General features: G+C 39.0%; 1 long non-coding RNA gene across 2 annotated transcripts in view; it reads right to left on the reverse strand.

Annotated features, from left to right (window-relative positions):
- Positions 1–22,699, reverse strand: part of LOC135415312 (uncharacterized) — a 46,653-nt gene extending 23,954 nt beyond the window's left edge. The window contains exon 1 of one of the 2 annotated variants that reach the window (XR_010431073.1): positions 22,333–22,699. This is a non-coding gene — a long non-coding RNA (uncharacterized LOC135415312). Of the gene's footprint in view, positions 1–21,533; positions 21,718–22,332 lie in introns of those variants that run through there. The other variant, XR_010431074.1, reaches the window with a different exon arrangement.
- Between the last annotated feature and the right edge of the window lie 4,819 nt (positions 22,700–27,518).

Genomic DNA, 27,518 nt, shown 5'->3' on the forward strand with positions numbered 1-27,518 from the left:
CTCCATGATTCTATGACTGCAATTGTTAGTTTTCTCTGTGATCCTCTTCCAATTAACTTCAGAGGCTTTTCTTAATTAACTCATGTTTGTTGTGCAGAATGGGGAGTATTGCAGAACATCTACTTTCACTGCCCATCTGGTAACTAGTGTATATCTGTATTTTGACAACTAAGTCCCTGAGGGCCATTTCACAGTGGGAGTACATTGTCAATAACTCCTGTTCATGGCCCAGGTTTTACTCAGAAGCCATTGGATTGAACTTTCTCCCTGCTGTTCCTCCTAATTTCACCCAGATGTGAGACTCCAAGGTTCAACCTATAAGGTTGAGACATTTAAATTAACACATCTCATCTTTCATGGAATTTCCTAACCGAAAGACTCTGTGCGGGCTGTCTGATGTCTGCTGGCTCTGAGGTACAATCAGTACAGTTTCCACATCAGGTTTTATCTCTAGACTGGCAGAGATTTGTGCCCAGGGGTTATCTGAACCCATGGAAGGAACTATCTCAGCCTGTGTTACTCAGACTAACGAGTTTCCTGCATCTTCACTGCAATGCCAGAAGTTGCCCTGGTACTTTCTCAAAGTTTTAGGCTGACTGGAAAAGTATGAGAAATTCATCCTGGCAGGAACAGAAATTCAGGGGAAGGTTAGTTTGCATTGGGTGGTAGTCTGACCACATGGAGAATTACGAGGCATGTGGAATGTGTGCTGCAGGATTACATTCTGCATGCCCAGTTCCATCACATGAGGCATGAGATAGGCAAGAATCTGATGCAATGGACCTTCAGAAACAAACAAACAAAAAAATCAGTCCTTCTGCAGCCTGTTCATGATTTACCCCAGGAAAAGGTGGTAGGAGGAGATGTCTGTGATCTGGGTTCGTTTTCCTGCTGATCTGTGTGCAGTCTGTATGACAGATGTTAAACACTTTTCCAGGATGATAAAACTTTTCCAGGAGATAATTCAGCAGGACTTTGATGGCGTAAAGCAAACTGTAGCACAGATAGGCATCAGCAAGGGGCAGTGTTTGCTGCAATCTATAGGTAGCCTTATTTTAGTATAAGACTTGTACCTCCCGGGACACTCTATCTTTTCCATGGAGGGAAAATGGACTTGCTGATCTTATAGATCTTCTCAGTTTCAAAACATTACGATTCTGTAATAACACTGGCAGCACTTACTGCCAACAAAATAATGTATCTCAGAACAACATTTATGGTTTAGCACAGCACAGAAGGGAAGAAAAGTACACTGGGGAAAAAAGCAACCGACTGCATTCGGGTTGCTTTGCTTGTTAAGCTTTGAAATCATAGATTATGATAGATACAAATTAGTGATCTTTACTTAATGTTTATTATCATTTTGTCTGTCTGTGAAGAGAAGAAATGAGTGATTAAATAGATCTCACTTGAAAGGATGCACAGTTACTCTGGAGCTTCTTTTAAGCACTACTTTATTCTTTGTAAAACCCTGTTCTGAGTAATTTCCTCTCAGCAACAGCACAGCAGTGAATCATAAAAGAATGAAGCAGTGACAGCTCTTGTAGTGCTAAGGTCGAACCTTGATTTCCAGCTTAAGTTTCATTTTAGATACTTTTTTCCATCATGAGGCTCTGCTGTTTACATTTAGGCAATTTATTTCATGTCTCTCTGCTCCTTTTCCTCTGTGTTGGTCAGGCATGAATTTTCAGCAGTTGATCAACATGTCTCAATGGACTCTAGTGAGAGATTCTTTGCAATACTGGCGGACACCAATAAATAAGTTTGTGTTAAACCTGAGCCTTGCTATCCCTTTCAGCATTGATCTGAACTATGGGTTTAACTGTTTGGAGGGGAAAATGCAGAGGTTTTGAGTCCTGGGGTGACCAGATTGGAAGGTTGCACAAAAAATTTGGAGAAATGATTTGAATCACAGTTCATGGGGTGTTTCAATACTAACAATAACCAGCATAAGATGTTACACTTCTGAGGAGGAAATTGAATTCACATAACAGAGAAATAACTTGCTAGATAGTAGTGTGAGGAAAAAACAACATTGAAATTGAAATTTTACTAAGATGAGGGGGAATGGTAATGGAGCAAAAAAGAACACATTCCCTTAGCTGTTTTGATGGTATGGCTGTATGTCAGTCTCAGATGATAATTAATATGCTCAGCTGGAACCTTGTGTACAGGGCATTGCATATAAAAGATGAAGATCAAGAGAAGGACAATGAAAGATCTAGAAAGCAATGCTAGTGTGTAGGAGTTAGATTTGCTTTGTCTAGAAAAGGGAATCTCTATTCAGTTGCCTAGAATAATTGGAGATGCCATGTGCAATTCCTAGCATCTGTAAAGGGCAGGCCAGTGTGAGGAAGGTGGAGGCCGGGCAGGATTGTTGAGGAATTTGAAATGGTACCACATGTCTGTGTTTGGACAACTGAATAACTGCCTGAAGGATAGAAAAGAAATAACCTCGTAATAGCTAGGAGATAGTTGTTATAATTATTTACCATCAACATCATTGTCTTTTTAAAAATTATTATTATTATTATTATTATTATTATTATTATTATTATTATTATTATTATTATTATTATTATTATTATTATTATTATTATTATTATTACAAAGGTATTAAGCAAATGTTTTCTTTGTTCAGGACAAGGAGTACAAGAAGAAAACAACTGAAGGTTGCAAGAAGATATTGGGGAACGTTCTCTAAATTTAAGGTGAATCCTGGGAACAGGCTGCAAGCTGCTTCTGTACAGTCTGACATCATCCATACAAAATACTTAAATAAGGATGCTCTGATCTCTATTTTACACATGGAGAACTGAATTCCAGAAGGGATTAAGTTATGGTGAAAGGTTTTCTGGAGAATAAGATGCACATGGTTTATCACACCTGTATTTCAATGTGTCTCAAAGAGCCTGCAGGATCATTGGCTGCTGAAGTTACAGAGGGTTTGGGTATAAAGTGCTCTTTCTACTTCTCAGGAATGATCTCACATCACTGAACTTGGATTAAATCTAAAAATCCCAAGACTAAACTGGAAAATCACCAAGATTTAGGTTTTCATCACACAAGCCTCCCTACCTAGGAATGTGTGCTCTAGGCTTCTGAAAGTGCTTTCAAGAGAAAACATCAGATTCTGGTAGAACTTGGGCCATGTGAAAAGTGGGCCCATGTTGTCTCTAGGAGCAAGGAGTAGTCTGAACATTATACTGCCTTTCAGAAAAGTTATTGGAAATGGTGTTCTCAAGCTCTTGCTAATCTTCGCCAAAAAGTTAAGAAAATTGTTCTAAATTTCATCATTCTAAGGACACTGATCTTTGCTTCTTTGGCAGAGGTACAACTGCCAGCATCAAATCTAGTGTGTTGTGCAACCACCACTTCTTGAAAGAATCAATTTTCAGGAGCTTTCCCAGAAAGTGTTCTCCTCTTTCCTCGTGTGCATTTGAAACTGTGGATGCAGTCTTAAATTTGTGGCAGCAGAAGTTTATAGAGAAGGACTTGGGGATGATGCTGAATGAGAGGATGGATGTGATCTGGCACTGCCCAGAGAAGCTGTGCCTACCTCATTCCTGGAAGTGTTAAAGGTCAGCTTGGATGGGGCTTGGAGCAACCTGGTCTAGAGGAATCAGCTAATCTTTCAGGTCCTTTTCAACCCAAATTATCCTATGATTCTATAGCATCCATCTTGTCCCAGTTGCACACTACCATCCTTCTGTTAAGGTTTGTTTGCCCCATTCCTCTGGAAATGCTGCCTGAAGTACTCATGAGCACATCTTCAAACCCATTTAGCAAAAATTACCAAGATTTAGAAATTTCTGTAAGCCTAATAGAGCTGCAGCTTTAAAACCTGCACCAGTAACAAGTAAAAAGGTGCCTGAACAGGGCACTGTTAACAATACTGACAGTTTAAGGTGAGAAAGGAGATATGATAACTGTCTATGAAAATGAAAAATAGCTTATGAAACAGGGACTTTTGTTACACTTGGTTTCTGAAACCAGTACTTTCCCACTATATTTTAAGACATCCCTCTAAACCTCTAATAAAAAATATAAATGAAACAAAGAATATAAAAATCATAAAATAAAGAGAGGGTGTAAAACAACAACAGCAATAGAAATTACCCCAGACAGAAGTTCCTTTTAGGATTCAGTTGGTAAGGCTGACCAAGATACTTCTGAAGCATCTTAATCTTATCTATACTTTTCCCATACATTTTTCAGGAATGTTGTTACTTGATAGCTAGTAAAAGGTGACCATATCAGTATTAATTAGAGTAGTTCTTTCATTGGCGAAGCTTCTTCTCTAATTTTTTATTTATTTGAGAAAGTAATAAAGGATTTCAGAAGCTGGAAAAAAATAGCTGTAAATCATGCACTTTCTTTAAGCTGTTAAAGAGGCAAATCTAGTCCAAGACAAAGCAAAGGAGGAATGCAAGAGAAGAGCTTCTGAGGTGATGTTTTTTGTGTCTGGAGATAAACAAGGGATTCAACATTAAGGTTGAATTAAAGTTATCACTCTGAAACTGCAGTGGTGGTGAAGGACAAGAAGGGACTTAAGGACACAGTATGTGGGGGTGAGCTTCCTGTGACTACAGAAAACAGGTATTTTTGAATTTCATTCTCTTATGTTTTTCAATAAGAGAACTTGAAAAGCTGTGCTTTTTATCCATTTCAGGAGGAGTTCAAAAAAGAGGCAGAAGAGAAAGGATTCCTCAAACTCCTTGTGTACAATCTAAAATCAATCTTCCTTAGAGCTTGACCTAAGTCATGGTTTGTTTCCAGCTTGCATACTTCAAAAAAGGAAGGGAATAAAATAAAAAAAAAGAATGATTATGGCACTGAAAATGTGTTAGGTCTGCCCTTTTCTGAGGGACAGATCCCAAAAAAGGGGCTGGAGCCATTTTGGTGTTGAATTGGATTGGCATATGCTGCCCAGATGTTGCTGCCATTGAGACCATGAGGTGATGACTGCTGTAAATTGTCTATGTAGATTAAGGAGGTTACAGGATATTGTGGGTAAGAAAGGTGTTATGTCAGCTTTGGGAAGTTGAGAGAGAGGTTTGGAAGGATTCTGTGGTCCAAGGGATGAACATGGGGCTGAGATTGTGGATTCAAGAAACAGGGAGTGTGGAAGGTATTAAATTCTTCTGGTTTGAGGGGGTAGAAAGGTGCCATGAGAAATCAGGACAGATTCTGAAAGGTGACTTGTTTGGTCACTTGATTCAAATAGACAAAATGTGTGAGGGGATAGAAACAAAAATGAGTGAAATGACACTGCAACCTATAAACAAAATTCTTTGACTATTCACATGTTTTTCATTATTGACTGGAGCTCACTTTCCTTTTCCAATATTTATGACTCCATGAGGCATTCCACAGTGCAAATTAAGGCCTGTATCTTCAGCTCAGAATGCAAACTGTGTTCACTATGACCTGGTATGGATGGGATTCTGCTTCAGGCCCTTACACTTAATTACTCTTCCTCCATTACCTTTCCTGTCAACTTCCAGCATCTACTGCAGAAGGAGATGGTGTACCATGGGTCACAGCTTCAATCCTACATTGTCTTGGACACTGTAAAGTGTCTCCAATGGCACTAGAAGTCAACTGAATCCATCCCTAGGCATCCATCCATGAGTGAGGTGTTCTCTAGGATTTGTTCACTACTTTGACTAGATCTCTCCTGACTAAAAGGAGACCTGTAGATATCTGCACATAGACACCAAAATATGGGTCTCTTGATCTCAAGATGATCTCTGTGTCCAGATCTCGCTTCAGTTGCCTGAACATTGGATATTTAGTAACCATTTGCTGTTCTGGTAGGGCATGGGTGTCCCAGGGGTCTGGTGTTATTTCTGTCAGCTTTAAGTGGTTCTGACTGCCCAATAGATCACACTGAATGCGTATGTATATGACATTTGCATATTGAAACTGGTGGCTGGAGACCAGGCTACATGTTTCCCTTCTTCCCAGGAGTACAAATGCTGGGGATTTTATACTCCAAAAGGAGCATGAGACTTTGGGAAACACAGAGCCCCTAAGAGCTTGCTGAAATAGCCCTGTAGGTAAGCAGATCTCCAGCAGATATGTGGAAGTGTCATTGCATGTGTCCATTCACTGTTTTAAAGTAAAAGGGGATTCCTTAGCAGGGCAACTGAAGATGGATGTATGGCTCTCTGCTGTTGTGGATTTCTTTGCAAAGTGAAGATATGTTTCATAGAATCACAGAATAGGTTGGAAGGGACCTTGAAGATCATCTAGTTCCAACCCCCTACCATTTGCAGGGACACCTTCCACTAGACCAGGTTGTTTAATTCTTTCAAGGACTCTTTTTACAGGAACAGAGTTAGTGCCGAAGTCACGATGAAAGTTGAGAAGGATTTCTCTACCCAAAGTGAGAAAGGGAGCCAATCTGTCACATTAGGCATTCACCTACCTTCAGAGTATGAGCTTTTAGAATGACTAATAATGAATCAAATCCACTTGATAATGAACAGCTCATTTACCCTTCACTGAGCCTGTTTCTCCACCCCAGCACCACAGAACAGGCTTTCACAGTAACAGCTCATGCAGGGAATGGCTTTCAATCACAACTGGAGACTAATGTTGATTTTTATTGATCCAGGAGTTGCATGTGAGGCCACATGTCATGTAAGAATTTTGATGAAAATATCAGAACTGCTGTCACTCTGAGTAGCACCAAAGGTTGGTTTGCTGATGCCTAATCAAAGTTTTTGGGTATGCTTCAGTGACAGGGCCAGTAATTCAGACTGAAAGTTCTCCACAGGGGCCAATGTCATATCAATCTTATTTAACATCTACTTAAATGTTATTCCCTCTATCTACAATCAGTACACAAGTTCAGCTGCACAGACAGACTACATCTTGCACCTCTTAGCTCCTTGATCATGTCAGGGAATTATTACTGTCATTTTCTCCACCTTTTTTCCTCTACCTTTACTCTTGTCTGTCTTTAGACATTTACTGTGTCATATTGAATTTGGCTTGAATTCTAGCTAGAGACAAAAAAGCAACTTTGCTTTGTGAAATGCCTCACATAATTTCAGGGCATCAAAGGAGAAGATCGACATTTGCTTGCTGAGAATTAAATGTCTGTATGAAGACAACCCATCACTTCTGCACTCACCCCCCCATCCTCCCCCTTCTGTTTCTCAAGAAAAGTGATACTTCATGATAAATTTTGTCACCAGGGAGTTGACTTGATACTTCCATTTTTGGAGGATGTTTTTCATAGTACAAAAATTAATGTGGAAAGAAGTATAGAGTTGTTTGCTATGGGAGGTATGTTTATTGGCACTGAAAAGTGAAATGGAAAAAGTATGGGAATTGTGGCTTTCTTGCACAAGTGAAGGCAAGAAACTTAAGCTAAGTGTGAAGCCCAGGAAAATCTTCAAAGTACCTCAAATGAACTGATTTAAAAATTACTTGATTATCTGCACCCGTGGCTTTAACACAGGAGGAGGTTTTATAAAACTGTTTTAAAATTTGAACTCTTGCCTACATTAAGGGGTCTAAAGAGAACTAATTCATTACATTGTTAAATGTCATGACTGCATTGATGTCTTATTTAACAATTGTTTCAAACTCTATGTTTCAATAGTTTTGTATAGTATTAAAAAAATGAATTAGACATGATTTAAAAAGTCAACAAAATAACTTATATTTTACCAATGATAGTTTGTATGTGATAACTAATCAGCTCTATAAATTCCCACAACTCTGTTATTCTAGGTTATCGACAGCTTTTGCAAAAACTTATCAAGATTGTGAATTCAAGTGAATAACTTTATTAGTATCAAAAGTGTTGATTTTATTAAGACTTTACATTAACAAGTTTGCAGGAAATTTGTTAAAGCTCTATTCATATTCAAAATTCTTATTTTTAGAATTCCGTCAATCCCAAAAATGCTGTTCCATGCTAGTCATATAATGTGCAGTTCATGTCACCTAATTTTGGAAATCTAAAAGTTAAATAACTGCATCTGAGCAGGTCACTCTGACCTCTTCTGGTAGTCAGTAGTGAAAAATAGGCATTTTTAAGGGGTGATTCATAAAATCTGTCTCATCTCCAGTTTTAGAATATAAGAATACACTTTATTACTACTTTTTTCTTTTCAGTAAATCCTTTCCTTCTAGGGACAAACTGAGGTACATAACATACTATTGAGAAGTCTCTGTTGCAGCAGGTGGATCCTGATTGTTAATAATTTATGAGTTACTGGGAACTTTTACATATATAAGATGTAAACTTTGGTCAACAAGAACTTGAAGGGCTCCAAAACCTGTATGTAGACAGCAAAAACAGAAAGAAAAAAAAAAAAAGAAACCCAAGAGATTTTGTCCAAGAAATAACGTTACTTCCTCCAAAAATAGACTTTTGATGGATTAATAAAGCTTAGAGGAAGGATTTTGATTTTCTTGGTTGTAGAAGTACCCTGGCATAGAAAATAAGGCTGACTCTATTGATTGAATCTATTGGTTTTGCAGTATTTCTGTGTTTGAATTGTGATGTAGTTTGCACACTGAGAATATCAGCAAGTCTCAGAATGTGCCTGATATAATTCAAGATATATTTAAACATTTCATAGCTAATTAAAAAAAAGGAATAAATGGGGAAAGAAAAACAAAGAATTAGAGAAAAAAAACTTCCCTTCTGTATTATGTGAAATGGCAAGTAGATTAGAAAACCAGTTTAAGAAGCAAGTCATAAATATCTACTTTAGCAGTTTAAGACTGAGACGTAAATAAAACTCAGCTAATGGTTTATTTAAATTAGACAAGTCAAAACTAAAGGTATGGTTTATTTTTAAACTCATGATGATGTTTTCCTTACAAGCAGCTCAATTTCAAGTTCCCAATAATTTTAACTGGTCACAGATATGAAGCTTCAGACTGAGCCTTAAAAATTTAGTAGTATTAAAAATTCCCACAGGAATGTCATAAGTTAACAATGGAGGAAAATTCTGCTTGACTCTAAAAACAGTACCTGTTGCAGTTTTAAAAATATGCTTTTGCCCCAACGAGCTAAAAACCTCAATCTAAGAGGTGAGGCAAAGTCAAAAGAGACATGGGAAATATTTAACCAGAAATTGCTGGGATGATGATATCGTTCTCCACAGCAGCACAGCTGTTAAGCACTGTTAGGTACTGGGCAGGGCACGCTTGAAATGCAGTGAGGCAGCTTTGGGGGTTATATTTGCAGTCTCTGTGCTGTCATTCAAATGACCAGATGAGAAGAAGAGGAACAACAAGACAATCCAAAGCTGTGGTGGCAAGAAGAGAGTTGGAATCTTAAGATGCTCAAAACAGTGCAGTTATATGTATGTCAGTCATACATAAAACATACGCTATATGTATGTACTTCTGCATTTACTATCCCCTGAATTGACCTGCAGATGGTAGTTTCTGGTGGTTTAAAACTGCATAGAAGGGAATGTCTTTTTCTCTGAAAAAATTTGAATTGCTTATATTCACAGTTATGTTTTCAAGCGAATATATCCTTCAGTTAGGTGGGTTCTACTGAGAGATGGTCATCTGGGTGTCAGCATCTGCCTGAATATACTGCCCCATGTGGTACTTCAGGGTCTAGTGGAAGGCAAACAGACCTGGGTCAATGCTTGCTGAAGCTGATGGAAGGGCAGGCTAGAAGAAGAGTCAGAATAATACTTCAAAGTATGAAGGCAGGAGAGCATTCAGTGAAGACCAAAGAGAAAAAAAGAACAATCCACCTGCAGAGGTTCTACTTGCAGAAAAACAAAGATGTCTGCCTTCACATGGTATCTGTAGATATATTTGCCACTTAAAATAATTTGTGATTCTTTGGACGGGATTCAGACACTCAAACTCGGGCAGCTACAGCCAGCTGAGATGCCCTAAAGTATCTGAAACACTTGAATAATGCAGATGACACACAGGACTTAGGAGAGACCTTTCCAGAGGGGACTTCTCACTGGACACCCGGGCAGAGCAGTTCAATCCTTGCACATGTATCCTGTGAAAGATCCAATCCATAATACATATTGAAGACTAAACTCTGGTGTTGAGTCCAGCTTGCAGCATTGGTTGAGGGAATACTACTGCTCACTTCTTCAGCAGTAGGAGTGTCAGGAAACTACTGGCCCAGGAAAAAGGAGACCCTTCTATCCCAGGAGCTCCTTCAGGTCCCCACCTGGAGAGAGAACAGGTAGATTGCACACCTTTCGTGCTGAAGATGAGACTATATTAATGTTGGGAGGAGGAAAAGAGCTGCCAAAGGAACATGAGGCTATGTGGGAGAAGGAGAGAGGAAGGAGAAAGAAAGAAGAAACAATGGAAAGGAGAGAGGCAGAGAGGGAGGAAAGGAAGAAAAGTGATGGAGGGAAGACATCAGCTCTATCCAGACACTATCATTTATAAAGCAGGAGCTATTCCAGACTCAGACGTTTGGATATTTCTGGCTCACCTAAGCAAAATATACTTCTACTTATTTTCACCTCTAGTATTATTATTGCTATTTTTCTCATATATAATATTGCAAAATTTTTTTATACTTTTTATGCTGTTCCTGTATTGCAGGCAATTTTGTATCATTTCTTCTCTTCCTCTCTCCTGTCTGAAAATCATAATTTTTTCCATCATATCTTCATGTCCTTTTGGTCCCTTTCCACTGTGCCTCTGTTCTCACTGGAGCTGACAGTAACTTTCAGTTTCACATAGGTAATGATTACCCTTAACATATTGCTTCTGTCTCCCTCCAGAACATTATTGAAGAAGTTAAGTAAGGCCAAGTCTTGTATATATCCCAGCTAAAAGTCTTCCTAATGTTAAAGTGCTGTTCTTTATCACTAATAACTCTGTAACTTCTGTTATGAAAATAATAAATTATATATTGAAATAACACAAACCCCCCCTTCTGTCTGCAATGTCTGGGCCTGGTGAGTCATTTGAAATATTCAGTGAATGTGGCTGTATAGATCTGGCTGTAATCAGCAGGGTAACTTCCACTGAGACCTTCTGAGAGCTGCCAAAAGAAATCCTGATGATGGAGTCACTCGTAGGTCTCCCAGTCTGATCTGCAACACACGAGAGCTGTGGGGACCATTTCCCGTTATGCTGGAAACAAACAATGCAATGACATCCAAGACCAGACTGGTTTAATTTAAATGAGAAATCAGGGGCTTCTGGGATCAGGACTGTATTATCTCCACAGCTGTAGAGCAAAATTTTCTTTTTTTGTCAATCTGTTTATATAACACCTGAAATAGCTGATATTTGCATGTCTTTTATTCACCTCGTATAAGCATTCTTGACATATAAATTATCAAAGTTCTCACCAGATTTTGAGTTTTCACTTATATTTCTTTTCTGCTGCCATGGTCAGTGTTCCAAGACAGAGATATATTCCATTGCAGGACTTCTGGTAATAGGTTTCCCTGACAAAAACCATGAGATGTAGCCATTTATTTCTATGTGAATATGTGAATATATCTTTTATATGAACATTTCCTATAAAAGAATTTATTTTTTTTTTTTAGATGTATGATTCACTTACTTAGGAATGGAGGTTCAGGCAAGGATTTGTGGCTGTGCTTTGGGCACGTGAATTTTTTAACTCAGTCCCAGAAATACTGTGCGAGGGCCTTACCCTGCGTCACTGAACTCAGTGGGAGTTGTGGTCTCTGCCTAAAGCCTTTCTGCACAACTTCAAGCCTGTGTCAGTAAGGAAGGAACATAGACTGCTTGCTACTTCCCATCTGGAATTTGATTCAAATACTATAAAATTCATGGTTTTCTCCCTAATGATCCAGCAGTCCAAAGTCAGGTATCATTAAATGCATTTAATCAGGTTAGTCAGGTATCATTAAATGCATTTAATCAGGTTAACGTTGAAAATGATGATACAGTTTTCTTTGAGGATAATTAATAGGAAATGTGAATCATTTAAAAAAAAAACCCTAGATGATAATATTTCTCAGTGTAGTTCATGGCATCTGGATAAATGTTTTTTTCTGTACTTAGAGTGATAAGTTCTACATCTGCATTCATGCAAAAAGGATTTATTTAGAATTAAGATTATGTTACACTACAGTGTTGTAAGGACAGAAAAAGAGCAGTTTTATTCACCATCTCTCTATTATAAGTGAAAAATTAAATAAATAGGACAAAAAATGGAGCAGCTCAGCTCTTCATGGAGTAAGGACATAAGGGACCCCATGATGGTTCTGCTCATTCTTATGTGTTCCAAATCCTAGCAGAAATGACATTTCTCTGACTTTTGTGTGGCTACACAAACTCTGATGGTTGGATCAGCAGTTTATACACTGTTTGCAGACACAGGATCAAAAGGAAGAGAGGAAAAAGTTTGTTTGACATCACAAGGAAGGGTTGGTAGCAAATCTCAGTCAAAGAGCTGGAGCTGGTGGGCATCCAGCCCTGTTCTCTGCGCTTTGCAGCCTCTCCTCACTGGGACAGGTCCATCCTCTCATCCCTGCACCCTTCCCAAGGCCCTGGATGTGAACAGCATGACTGAGCTTAATGACTGACCCTGCTCCTCCCTGAACCACTAAGCCATCCTGGTGCTGATACTCCTACGCTTCATTTTCCTGCACAGCAGTGCAAGCTTAGTGTTTAATTTTGTTTCATTAGAAGAAAATTATTTTTTAATTATATTTCATTATTTCTCTTAATATTTCCAAGACTGATGCTGATAGAGGCTTAACGGAATCCAATCCCTTTTTCATTAGAGAGCATCTCTTGCATTCACCTCACATCTCCATTATGGGCTGTCACATGCTTCATGCACAGCAGTAATGGCCTGGGTAGGCACTCTCATAAATATCCTGCTCATCTCCACAGCAGTGGTGTAATTGAGGGTAAACACAAATCAGTGCTGTTTGCCCATTCTTAATCTGGGTATTGCAGGTGTCTCCCACTTCTCCCTGTGTATCCTGGGTGGCTTTTCCAGATTTAACACCAAACTGCTGCTATAAGGGGGATAAAATACTTGCTGAAATCATGGGAGTTCTCTGGCACTTCTTCTGTCCATGTCCAACTATCTTAGCAAGGACTGAGGCTTTTATGCTCAACAGTCATGTAATTCATGCTTTCTAAATGCATGGAATTCACCTGGGATTTGGCATTCAGAAGGTTTTCAGGCTTTTATGTTAAGTATAATATCACGTTTTTCTCTGATATTTTGTTTTCTAAGGTTTCTGAAGTCAGAGGGAAAGAGCACATCTTTAGTTTCATTTTAGCTTCACTCCTGGCCAGGTGTGGTGTGTGACTGTGGTCACACTGTAGATGCCAAGTACCCACCAAAACTACTCTATCACTCTCCTCCTCAGATGGATAAGGGAGAGAAAATACAGTGAAAGGCTTGGGGGTTGAGATAAGGACAAGTAGAGATCACTCAGCAATTACCGTCACAGGCAAAACAGACTTGACTTGGGGAAATTAATTTAATTTATTACCAATCAAATCAGAGTAGGATAATGAAAAATAGGAACTAATCTCAAAACACCTTTCCCCCATCCCTCCTTTCTTCATGGATTTAATTTTATTCCTGAATTCCAGCAACACACAGAGACAGGAAGTGTGGTCTGTGATCAGTTCATCACACCTTGTCTCTGCCTCTCTTTCCTCCTCAGGGGAGGACTCCTCACACTCCTCCCTTGTTCCAGCATAGAGTCTCTCCCATGGAAGACAGTTCTCCACAAACTTCATCAATGTGGGTCCTTCCCACAATCTGCAGCTCTTCACTAACTACTCCAGTGTGGGTGTCTCCCATGGGGTGCTATCCTTCAGGAACAGGCTGATCCAATGTTGGTCCCCTGCAGGGTCACAAATCCTGTCAGCAAACCTGGTCCAGCATGAATCTCCATGGGCTACAGGGGAAGGGCTGCTTCACAATGGTCTTCTCCAAGGGCTGCAGGGGAATCTCTGCTCTGGTGCCTTCATGGATCTCGAGGTCTGCAGGGCTGTTTCTCTCACGTATTCTCACTCCTCTCTCTGGCTGCACTTGTCATTGCACATTTTTTCCCCCTTTCTTCACTGTGACCCCAGAGGTCACTGATGGGTTTGGCCTTGGGCACTGAAGGGTCTGTCTCAACTGGCGTTGACTCTGTGGGAAGCAGAGGAGGCTTCCAGCAGCTTCTCAGAAACCACCCCTGCAGCCTTCCCCTGGTGCTGACAAAACCTTGCCATGCAAACCCACTACAGTGACATTGCTGCTGAGACCAATATATCATGTATGCAACTCAAACTTTGCTCTCTCAGGAAATTTTCTACTCTTTCTTCCGTTCTTTTTTCACCACGTAATTTTGAATTATGAACTCCAGTTTGATGGCAGAGCCTGGATCCTCTTTACTCTTTCCAGAGTGAAGTGATACAGTTCTCATTTTGCCTTTAAGGGTTGAAATAGAAATGTCTTTACCAAATAAAATTGGTCAAGCAGACGTAAAAGAACTGAAATCACCAGATCACAATTCACTGCACAGAGGTGGTCACTGGGTGCTGTGCAGCAGCCTGACTCAAAGGATAGTCTGCATGTGATAAGAATAGTAACTTAGGTACTTTGATAAAGCACACAGGTTTTGAGTTGAGGACTGTTTTAGTCCCATATGCCACAAATATTAGGCCCAATTCTAAAAAAAAGTTATTGCTTTGTAAAAAAGTTTTGCAGGAAAAAATTTACAAAAAAAAAAAGTATACATTTATCTTTCTTCTTTCAAATCTCATTTATCCATGACTTCTCTCATTTTAGGATTCATGTGGGGTATAATGTAGAGGACAATTCCACCTAAAAATTCAATTTTTCCAGTATTTAATCATAAAACCCTAATGGATTTTTTAAACCATGAAAAAAAGGACAATGATCTTAATCACAGGGGATATTAAGGCATTGTGGGTAGTTTGGTAAGAACATTATAAACCAACATTTTTCCCCTGAGACTTTTTCTGATGGTTTTTCAAGGCATCTCTCTACTGGTGGGAGAAGTATTGGAGGGAACAACACATTTAGCAGGAGATGCATCTCGATTTAGAGGATGTTGATTCTTGTATTGAGAACACTGAATTGTGAAGTCATCTGTGCATATTAACTCAGGGAATGCCAGAGCATCGAGTATTTCTTGGAATGAAGAAAACAAAGATCAGAATTTCACATCCTGCCTATTTCCCACTTTCTTCTTCCCCTCTCCCCACTGAAAAATAAGCATCAGTGTCTCAAATCCTACAAAGGTCTCTTATCCAGTTGCAGCAGGGAAGGATTTTTTTTTTGTTTTTTGACTGTTTGCTCTTTCACAACAGTGTTTCCTTATTATCTGTGAGGCCAGGAAAAAAGCAATATAAATCTGAGTGATATTAAATTCCCAGTGTGCCATTTCTTCCCTTGATCTCTAGGTAGCTTTGAATAGCATGACAATGGTTAAACAATATGTACTGTCAAATTTATTTTAAATAATTATACACCAGAAGGGTTACATCGGGAGACGAATTCCTATAATTTGTGCTGTACCAGTAGCTTTCAATTAAATCTCAATTTGATCTCTTAGAGCATCCTGGCCAAATTTGCAGCTAATTCCACCTTGAGCTTCAGAATTTAATCAAGTATTTAGGGTGAAGAAAATAATTTTTTAGGTGCTGCAATGACTTTGTAATCTTCCACAATGAGATATAGAAATGACAAACATGAACAAACCTAAAAGCAGTTTTGTGGTGGGATGTCTGAGGATGAATTATACATCATACACATGTTCATTCTTTACTTGCACTACTGCAGGTGAAGGGGAACACCTCTCCTATGAGGGAAAGATGAGAGAATTGGGATTGTTTAGCCTGGATGAGAGAAGTATCTGGGATAACCTTATTGTGGCCTTTCAGTACCTAAAGGGGGCTTACAAGAGAGTAAGAGAGGGGCTTTTGACAAGGGCATGTAGTGACAGGACAAGGGGGAATGGCTGTAAACTGCAAAAGAGCAGCTTTAGAATAGATATTAGGAAGAAATTCTTTACTGTGAGGTTGGTGAGGCCCTGGCACAGGTTGCCCAGAGAGGTTGTTGATGTCCCATTCCTAGAAGTGTTCAAGGCCAGGTTGGAGGGGGCTTGGAAATCTGGTCTAGTGGAAAGTGTCCCTGCCCATGGCACGGGGTTGGAACAAGATAATCTTCAAGGTCCCTTCCAACACAAAACATTCTGTGCTTATATGATTGTGTAAAGGCACCAACAGGTTTTGTAGCGCTGATTGAATTCCCAGTGCAGATCCCAGGCTAGGTTAAAAGGCAAGATGATTTCCACATCCACATCTGTCTCATTTAAATGTGACTTGTATGGCTGGATGTCTAAATCAAAAACAGTATGGGAGATGCCAAGCTAAAAGTAAACTGTAAAACATGTTTCTTGCTTGAGGTGCCCATGAGCTTGGACATAATACCTTCCATATCAGTTTTTGGAGGCTCTGCTACGTTCTATCTGGATAGCTTTATGCATAGAATCATAGGGAGAGCCCTTCCATGACCTTTAGGTACCTTTCAATGCACTTTAACAATACATTTTGAGTGGTTTCACCATGGTTTAACAAATCTCATGTCAGGACAAAGAAGAAATTTCTTTCACACCAAAGAGTAATTAGGGAAATACATTACTGTTTATGGAAAGCATTTAGTGAAGATGAAGTAAGGTACAAAAAGAAACTTCTACAAGATGTAAAAACTTTGCCTGAAAAATACTAAATCTGAAATGGTAAAAAGGCATTTCAAGGTTGCAGTAGATAATTCTGAATTTTTAATGACTCACAGGATTGAAATAGGCCTTTTTCCTCTTAACTGAGGGTCAATAGAAGTCTCAGGCACTGAGTATTTTGGGAATAATTAAAGTTATGAAACTGTGATATGCAATCTTGCCTGGAATCTACTTTCCCTGTGCAAAAGGAAATAGCATTTCTGTGTACCTTGAATTTCCTTCATCCTGACTAGCAAGATGCAAGAAGGCAACCTGAGGTGATAATATGAACTTGTGTGGCCTAGACTTGTGCTACTTGTTCCTGTTTGTGAAGTGCTTCACATCAACAGCCAGCACCACACAGCTCTGGATTGCTGAGAACCTCAGTGTGTGATGAATGTCCCGATACTTCTGTGATTGTCTCTCTGTAAAATACATTGAAATATCAGAATGAAAAGAAAGGCATTTTCCCAACCAATTTGCTGACAGCATGAAGCTTGGTGCTAACAAGAGTTTTGCAACTTGAATGAGTTTTAATCAACCCTTAATGGGTAGTTTCTCTGCGTGCTGCAGTTATTAGTCACATTGCCTTTGATTCCAGTGGTTTGGGATCTTACTACAAATGTACTATCTTATTTCTGAAACACAAAGAAATAAACAAGAAGTTTCTATTGCTGACTGCCAGGTCCAGGTTTACCATCCACTTATGCACAGCTTTGAATCCATTTCTTCTTAGAAACACATGTACACACATAATTTTTAGCCGACAATGTTTTCCAACTAATGGGATACTTCTCATAAGGATTATAGCAGTGGTCAAGCTTTAAATTAAATTGAAGCAAGCACTGAACACACTTATCTATTTGTTCTTGGGTGTCATCAAGACAGAGCAGGGAAGGATGTTTTTCCCATTGGAAGCATATTTATTCCCTTACTCAACTCTTAAGGCAACAAGATTTTTTATTCAGCAATTATAACCCTCCTTTGTTATGTTTTCTTTTGGTTACTCTCTTCACCTTCCATAATCACAAGTTTGACACAATTCACTGCAAGAAACAGCAAGTCTTCATGTGTTTCAGTTTAACACTTTGTTTTGTGCCAGCTCTTGTTACACTGAACTTCAGGAATGTGGGGATATTAAGTAGATGTTAAGCACAGTGACCTTTGGTCAACAACAGGAAACTGCCCAAAGAACCAGAAACCTGTTGGGACTGGACAGACCTCCAAAGTGTGTGTTTGAGAAATGTGATTTTTCAGTCAGCTTTGAGTGATTCCTAATGAAAGAAAAAATGAGTAAGAAGTTTGGATGAAACCCATGGATGAAGTAGTTGCTGTGGAATTCAGAAGTGTACATTCCCTACACAGATTCATCTTCAACACCTAGTCTAACAGTATCAACCTTGAGTTATCAAGGGAGACAGGTAATTTATGGCCTCAGTTCATGTGACTGTGATTTGGAGATCTGAGAGGTCATCTAAGGCACAGAATCACGGAAGGGGTCAGGTTAGAAGGGACCTCAGTGGGTCATCTGATTCAACCCCTGTGCTCAAGCAGGGTCACCCCAGAGCACATTGCACAGGATTATGTCCAGATGGTTTTTGAGCATCTCCAGTGAGGGAGATTCCATAACCTCTCTGGGCAATCTGTTCCAGTACATAGTCACTGCACAGGAAAAAGTTCTGCCTCATGTTCAGGCAGAATTTCCTGTGCATTAGTTTCTGAGGTCAGCCCTCAGCCTGTACTGGTGCACAGGGTTATTCTTCCCTAGGGGCAGGACCTTGCATTTGCCTTTATCAAACTCTAGACAGTTTGCTTTTCACTTAGCATCTTTCCTCTCCTCCCAGAAAATACTATCCTAAACATCTTGAAGCTCTTTTCAAATTTAAGTGCAGTAAGGTACTTTTTAAAGGCAGAATTAACTGTTCAATGATAACTCGCAGTTCAGACATCCCTCCATTCAAAATTGCTTCAATGAGCATATCCTACAGATATGTAAAAGAATGTTCCAAGGCGAGATGTGCTCAGAGTCTCCTGCTGACATTGCTCCATTTTACTAAAATCCTCGTATTCCCCCTAAAAAAATAGGTTAGAATGCAGGTGTCTGACTTCTCAGAAAAATGAACTTGACACAAGGATGCTCAGACGTCATTCTTCTTCAGTTCTTCCCGCTAGTGCTGTTCTACTTTGCATTAAATGTTTAAAAGTCTTTGGAGACAGAGAGAATTGGTCCTTATCAGGGCAATCAGGACATATGCTCCAGAAGTGGGACACCTGTTTTTTAGTTTCAATGTTAATGAATATTTAATTTGCACATAGTAGGACATCATCCATTGATGAAACTGAAAAGGGAAAAATCTTCCCACAAGTGGACAAAATACACCATTGTGGACACTCAGCCAAGAGATTTGAGGTCTTTCCTTCATCTACCTGATGGAAATTTAAACTGTTTCTTTCAGCTGGAAGACTGCCTTTGCCAGCAGACCATGGTGAATCCAGGCTTCATTTAGCTTTCATTTTTACAGCTAACCAACATAGTATTGATTTTTTTTTTATTTTTTTTTTTTTGCAGAGTAGTCACCTAGTTTGTATTTTTCTTCAGTGAGAAACAACAAACCCCAACTAAACATAAGTTTTTCAATTCCCTTTTCTGTCCTCTCCCCTTTCTCAATTCAGCAGTCACACCAAAAGGTCACTACTTTAAGCACTACTTTGGATTAGATCCCAAAGAAAGGCTAAAGAGCCACTGGAAATCAGTCCAAATTCACCACTACCACTAAGAATTAATTCCATTTTCAGAACTCTACTTACATCTTCAGCACTGGGTTTGTTTTGGTCTTTGTTTGAGCATAACCTTAAGGCAGATCCCATGTTTTTGTGATTTCCTCTGTGAGGTATGAGGATGTGTTCCTTCACCTCAAAGCAGACATAGGGTAGAACTCTGCATATGTAAAATGTCAGGTTATGACTACTGAAGAGACATATTTATTGTTTGCATGCATTTTCCTTACTTCCCCCCTTCCCATTCTTATCTACAAGCAAAATTATTCAAAAGATAAGAAAAAATGTCAAAACTTCAATACATTTTTTTTTTCAGAATTGTTCATTGTTGCCTGAAAATACAGCTGCTGGTGCTAAGTGATGATAAAAACCCAAGCAAAATAAAAATAAAAATAAAAAAAAATTAAAAGAAATTAAAATAATCATACTGACATTTCCCTGAAAGTAGAATGTTCTTTTTATAGAAATACCAAAGACTGGTTTCATTGCTGAGTGTCAAGGGGTCACTCAATAGCAAATGGTCCTGCATGTCACTCAATCTACACTTTGGCATTTTTCCAATAGGAACTTGCTTTCTATAGGGGAAAAAATACTGGGGTAGGTGTAATGTTAAATGAATAATGAACACATGAGACAGTTGTTAAGGTACTTTAACATCTTTTTAACTGCGTGTGCAATAGGATCAGGGTATGCCTGCTGAAGCTTAAGAAAAACCCTACCTAATGCCAAATTCTAAAATTTTTCACCACCAATCAAACACTGGACTGCAGAACCCAGGTTTGCTAAAGCATTGTGTTTTTTTGTTTCTCTCAGCTATTCCCATTTACAATGTTATCTTCACTGTGGGTCTGAAATGGGGTTGTTAGACAAGTTGACAGTATAGTATTATAGTCCGAGAGACCAATCTTCCAGCAGTGCCATTAACTTCAAATTCTGGGAAGACTATAATTACATGAGAATGTTAGTTTTGCCTTGAAAGCCAGAATGGAGACCTCATGGCTAGAGAGGAGGAAAGGGAAACCTTAAAATAATTATTCACATTTCTACCGTTAGCTTCCTATGTGACTTTAATCAACTTACTGCTCTTGGAAGTTGTAGCTAAAAATCAGTTCATGCTACTTACAATCTTCTGCAGCAAATCCTGAAATTTATGTATGAAAAGCATTTCATAAAACACCACCTTACCAGCTCTATTATTTGTTACTTTTCCTCCTCACAGCTAACAATCACCTTTGACATAACATTACTCATAATGGACTCAAAAGATTTGTAGACAATTTTCCAAGTCATTATGTTCATTAAGTCTACTCTGTCACAGGCTTATATGCAATGGGATGTGTTTTTTTCCTGACATAAGTATACATCTGACTCAAATACAGCCTAACTATTTTTGCAGTTCCACATGTGGGCATTGCTCACTCATCTTTCTTGTTACTTTCAATGCTCTGAGTTTCAGAAGAGTAAGTGGATTATTTGGAGGTGAATTAAAATGTGTTCAAAGTAGATGATGGAAGGCAATTTCCAAGCAGGACAAGAATGAGCCAACACGCAAATTTATTTGCCGAAAAAAAAGGTCAGCATGAATTTCTTCCAAATTTGAATTGACTTAAGAAAATAACTTCAGCCAAAAAAAAGTGGACATGAATAGTATTCATCTAAATAGCTACTTAAATTTAATCTTGGAAAATGGATTAAGAACCTCCACGAAACACAGACAACTGTTTCGTGTTGAATGAGATATTCCTATTAGCAGAATTAATCTGTTCTCCACACTTCTCTGCTCAGTATTTTCTGTAACAGATCTGTGCTCTTCAGTGGAATACACGTTTCAAGCAAGCCAAGACCAGAACCAGGCAGTCTTACCAATGTACTAAGTAGAATCACAAAATATTCATATGCATCTGATATAAAGCTGGCTGCTATAATGGTGTTTAAAACACTTTTGAACTAATAATACATAAGTTCCTTGCATAAATACTTGAGCTTGACAATCAGTTTTGGTCTGAGTTCACTTGAGTCTTGCTAATGAAGTTTTACTGTTACCTTTCTGTACCATTCAGCTTCTGAAGTACATCCAGGGTCTGTCAACAGATGGAGATACTTGAATGGCTCTCACTCTCCTGTGTGAGGTGTGTGCTCACACCACTGCTTTCAGACAAGTCAAAAAGAGCTGGAATTGTTCAATATCTCCAAATGTTCCATATTCTTTAATTATGTGCCATGGTTTCACTCTGGAATATGATTTTAAAACTCCCATAAATTTACTAAAGGGTGAGAGAAGTTCAACAGAGGCAAAACAAACTCGGCATGGGGAAATAATATCAAAATTTATTGCTAACAGAATAGAAACTATAGAATAATATATACAACAGTTCTAACTAGCTTTTCCTATGATGACAAACTTATGTATTTACAAAAACCACCCCTCCTTCCACCCCACATCAGTCCAGGGGGGAAGAAGTTTCTTCTTCACTCTCAGGGCTACAGCTCTCCCAAATTAATTCTGCAGCACTTGAAAGTTTCTCTTCTATTATTTTTAGGATGATAGCTCCAATTCGCCACAGCTGGAGAATCTCTCTCTCTCTTTTGTGAGATGCGGGGGTGTCTCTGCACCTCGCTTCTAACCACTTGGCTCCCACTGAGGACTCTTCCATGGGCTTCAGGGGAACACCCGCTTCACCATGTCTTCACCACAGGTTATAGGGAATTAAAGCTTAAAGTCTTTTCCCTGCTACGTTGAGGTTCCTTGCCACAGGGATAAAGTCTTCGGGGGAGACTCTTCCAAGTTTGGGGGGGCCACCCCTCCCTGTCTCAAAAGTTCTGAGATTTGGCTCAGTCCTACTTCAAAACGTTCCAGCTTGGCTTTTCTCTCTGCTTCGCTTCATGCTGCATGCTGCTGCTGCTTCTTCACAGATGCTTCTCTGCTCCGACCTACTGCCGGCTCAGAGTCATGGCTACCAGCCCAGTGTCCTCCTGGGCCAGGGCTGCCCAGGGTCCAGCCAGCTCCACTACCCCTCCTCTGTGGTGGGAGGAGGCGGCATGGTTGAAGAACTCCTGGGGAGTGTCTCTCTTGCTCTCTGGCTGCTGCATGTTTTTGGCCAGGGGCCCATCTCGGCTTCAGTCTCGTGTCGGACCCCGGGCCAGGGCCGGGGGGAAAGGACCCCCAGGGAACCACCCTGGCACTGGTCATGATGCCACACCACTGGGCCAGGGCTGTGGGGGCCCACCACCACCCTCGTGTCCGCTAATTTCTTCTGCGCAATAAGTGCTTCTTTTCCAGTCTCTCAAATACATCGTTTCACAGGGGCTCTGCACCGAAAATGCCACACCTGGAATTAACTATTTTCAGCCCTCCCCGGGGGGGGCTAGTGAAACCGTGACATTATGTGACTTGTGAAATTTGATATCTAATTTGGGGCCCTCGGTTTAGAACATTTCAGTGTGAAAACGACCAGCCTACCAAAGACAGTGAGAGTTTTTTTCCCTACAAACATCTACATGGCTCTTCAAAGGAGAAATTAGTGGCAGTTTTTAAAATATTGTCATAATACGTTTTAAGCACCTGCTCTCAAACTGCCAGAACGTGAGTTTAAAAATCTGTTCATTGGTTTACATGAAACTGGAAAATTATTTTTTAATTTTGCAAACATGTTATAGACACGAGCTTTTATTCTAAGCCTTAAAAGCCATTATGAGAATTGAAGCTATACCTCTCTGCCTCCCCCCCCTCAAGTATGCTGCTGTTGTTTTATACATAATCTTTCGTTTTCCACTATCAGCACGATGAACCACTTTGAAATATCACTGGTTGCTCTGGCTGCTCCACGAGACTGTGCAAAGTAAAACAGGCAGAAAGTAGCTGGGTGGGCAAACATAATGGCTACAAGAGAGATAAATAATCAAAACAAGAGCTTGTGTGTTGTGTTAGCCTAATATTGCTACTTTGTCTTTCTATTCTATTGGCATTTAGAGGGAAAAAGGAAATTCTAAGCAGTACTAAACTAAACATAGTTCATGAATACAAAGTGTTTCTGCCAACAAAGCAAAGATTGCAGTTTATACAATGCAAATGAGGAATTGTTACAAAATTCTATTGTTCATGAGTCTGGAAAGCTTTAGCATATCTATGGGGATTATCTAAGTCTATGTTATGTTTACTTGGGCTCTCTTTTTCTGCTAACCATTTTTTTTTTTTTCTGAGATATGTAAGTGTGAGATTTACCTGGTTCAAAATCTGGGCAAAATCAAGACTGTACAGACCTTAGTTGTAACTCATAAATTCAATTACTAGCTTATGGTAAGATAAAGAAATAAACAAGCAAAAAAAAAGACACTATTTGGGCATCATCATTTGAATTTCAGATTCTCCATTGCCTGATGCTCATGGACTGTTCTTTGAATCTAGTTTGGCTCCTTTTGAGGTGAAGGTCAATTCGCTATGTTCTGTGGTCTAATTTTTAGACTGATGATAAGTTAAGTTAGTTACTGTAGCATTTTAGTCTTCCTCTTATATAATATGAAGTAATTTTTAAGTTGAATTCCAGTTACGTCAGTTTAAGTTTTGAAAAATGTAAAGTATGGACATTTCCACAGAAATTCAGAACATTATCAAGGCTTGGCAAAGTTTACAAAGAGAGTTACCACTATATGCAGCCCTAATCTGAACTGTTGCAAATGAAGTTCAAAAGATGCAAAAATAGCTACAAATTAAGAGTTATTGTTTTGGGGTTTTTTTTTTGTAATCTTTCTATTTTTCTAGTTGTTTTCAGCTATTAAAGGATATCAACTTTCATGTTTACAGAAACTGGAAACCAAAATTTTCTGGTAGTAGCTGAAAAGAAAATAATGCACCTTTTTTGTTAATGGTGGGTTTTTTTAAAGCAAATGTATTTATTTATTTATTTATTTCTCTGAATATATGTATTTTCTGAAAATGAGATTTGTAATCAGGGAGTAAAAGGCAAGATCTACCCTTATAGAACTGTATATATGTACATGGATGTTCTTCATTAATATCTTGATATAGGACCATGCCATCCTCCACACAACCACAGAAAATACTCAAAATTAGAGTATTTAGTACACACTGAAGCTGGGAATTCCACTGGGGACTACTCAGTCCTGTGTTTTCATGCTTGTTGGGAGAGTTACGCAACAATTTTTTGGTCAAATAAAAGAAAAGATCACGTTGGAAAGTGCTAGTTCATCAAAACTAAAATTTCCTTCATGGGTACATGCCAGTTTCAATCAGTAAAAAACCACTGGGAATGCAATGGATTTATTTTGGTCCCAAAATAGCATGTCATCCCACTGCAGCCCTAGGGTTAGGTCTCTCATGAGAGGAATTATTCTCGTGGTGCATTAACTGTCTGTTATGTAGGTGTTTGGGCCTGAGACAACCAAACCCTGCTCTTAATACAAGTGAACAAATAGGCACTTTAAGAGTTTGATTGCACTGCTCTACTGCAAAAGTCTACTTTAGAATAAGACCAACTCTGCCCAGAAATTCTCACTTTTGGATATTGATAATCGATGCTGCGTGGGTAGCTAATGCAAAAGTAGACATCAAATGTAAAAACTGATAGCCCCACTTTATGTTTCTCCCACATTCACAGATGAACCAAGAATTTGAACCAGATGCTTCCGCTACATAGATACAGAATATAATGGAGGTACAGGAAGCTTTCCCTGTGTGCTGCTCTACCCATTAAGGTATTAAAGTTATCAGGAATCAGACTTTGATAGTGGTTTTTGCGCAGGAAAGGGAAAATTATTTCCCCTCCTTGCTCCTTGAGAACTTTTTTCACATGTAAAATTTAGACAAGAATGCTATTTTATCTTTTTTTTGCAGATGGTTCCTACAATAAGCTTAAATAGGAAATCCAAAACCAAAATAAAATTAATCCCTTAAAAGTAAGTGTAGCTCAGAGAATCTCACATCTGTATGTGAGAGCAAGGCCATATATGGAAAATTGAATTTCTGTTTTAACTGATCTTCTTTGAACTATTCTTCTGCCAGCACAAAAACACTTTTACTGTGTAGTCTATTGACCCCTTGCTAAGCTTTTATGTTTGCTGATCCCCTTTTCTATTGCCCAGTTCTCCTCTGTGCTAATGTTGAACCAATTGCTGTATAACTGACCAAGATTTTCTCCTTCTCAGCTTCCCTTATTATTTACTTATATGCCCAAAGTCGCATGAAAGGATTCCTTCACTAAAATTGGATGTTGTTTTTCATGTAATCCAGGATGTTCAGTCATTTGGAAAGTTGGCTATCCTCGAAAGAGGCTTACCTATATTTTCATAGTGAGCAGGTACCCTAAGAATGCTTTATCTGAGAGCTCTTTGTATACATGGCAAAATAAAACATGCAGTTTGTATCAACCGTTGCAGAGCACTAGGACATGACAAATACATGAAACTATTTGATAATATGGTAAAGGGGGAATGAGATAAAAGAGAAAAAAAAAACCAAACCACAGAAAATTCAGAAAACTGTAGAATTGCTGTGATACCATGACTTTCTTTGAAAAGTTAAAAAAAAGCACTCTGTTTGAAAAATATGCAGTACCCCACATCTTTCTCCTACCAAAAAAGAAGAGGTTCTATCAGAAAAAAAGAAGGCTTTATCAGACAGAAAAAAAAGGGATTTACTGCATTTTTCAACTTTGCAATATTTCAGTCAAACCTGAACTGCAGTTTCAGAGAACAGGCTCTGCGTGTATTTCTGAATCCAAATGTAACAAAGTCATTTTTCACAAAGCGAAGGTTTTGATCATCCATCTGATTTTGAGTATGGAGCCTTTAGTCCTTTGAAGAAGAGTTTAGTTTTTAAAGGGCAGTCCTTTAGTTATTTATAAAGTTTCATGGTTTGAATATATTGTGTTAAATACATTTTTCTAGAAAAAGTTTGTCTCCTTTAATTTTTCATTTGTCAAAATGATATGTAGATGTTATTCAGCAATTTCTAATTAAATATTTCCTGATTCTTTATAAATATAAGAGTAATTGTTCCCCTTTTAAGAAAGGGTAATGTGAACCATACAGAGATCTGGACTGTCAACTTTTTAACCTCTCTGATCATTTATAATCTGTATTTTTTTCTGTGCAGTGTTTTTTTTTATTTTATAACTGCATATAATGCTGTCTCATCAAGATATGCAAAACACCAGTCAATGAGAAATTAAGTTACAAAGGGTGAAAGTGGGCATTTGGAATCAGTTTTTTTTTCCTTCAGAAATCTGTGAGCTTCAGGATTGGCCTCTCTGTTATATCTACCTCATCCAGTGCAAATATATCCTTGCTAGAAAAATAGGACACATAAGCCCAACAAGAAAGGCACAGCAATGAGAAGATGGAAGTCACTGTAGCTTGAAAGGCATGACTTAGTTGCCATTACTAAAATTTGGTGGGACAAATCCCACAGCTGGAGTGCAGGTGTTGATGGCTACAGGCTGTTCAAAAAGGACAGGCAAGGAAGAGAGGTGGAAGGATTTCCCTCTACATCAAGAAATGGATAGATTGTGAAAAGCTGTCTCAGAGGAGTAACCACAAGCAGGTTCACAGCTTGTGAGTAGGAATCAGAGACCCAAGAATACAAAGGGAACCCCAGAGTTTACTACTCTCTGCCCAGTCAAGGGAAGCCTGTTGATGAAGTCTTCTGGCTCCAGCAGCAGGAGGAACTGTGCTCATATCCTGCTGGGGAGCTTCAACCATCCCAACATCTGCTGGGAAAGTAGCACAACTGAGCTGTTATTAATCCAGGAGACTCCTGGAATGCATGGACTATGACTTCTTAAGCCAGGTAATAAGCCAGTGGGGATGTGATACCGGATCTGGTGGTCACCAACACAAGTGAACTAATTGGTGACATTGAGTTTGGAGACAGTCTGGGCTGGTGGAGTTTGGGTATGAGCATCCTGACCTAGCTGAAGGTACCCCTGCTTATTGCAGGGAGCTGTGACCAGATGGACTTTAAAGGTCCCTTCCAACCCAAATTTTCCTACAATTCTATGCTTCATGGATGTG

The sequence above is a fragment of the Pseudopipra pipra genome, chromosome 5, assembly GCF_036250125.1.
Source record: "Pseudopipra pipra isolate bDixPip1 chromosome 5, bDixPip1.hap1, whole genome shotgun sequence".
NCBI lineage: Eukaryota > Metazoa > Chordata > Aves > Passeriformes > Pipridae > Pseudopipra > Pseudopipra pipra.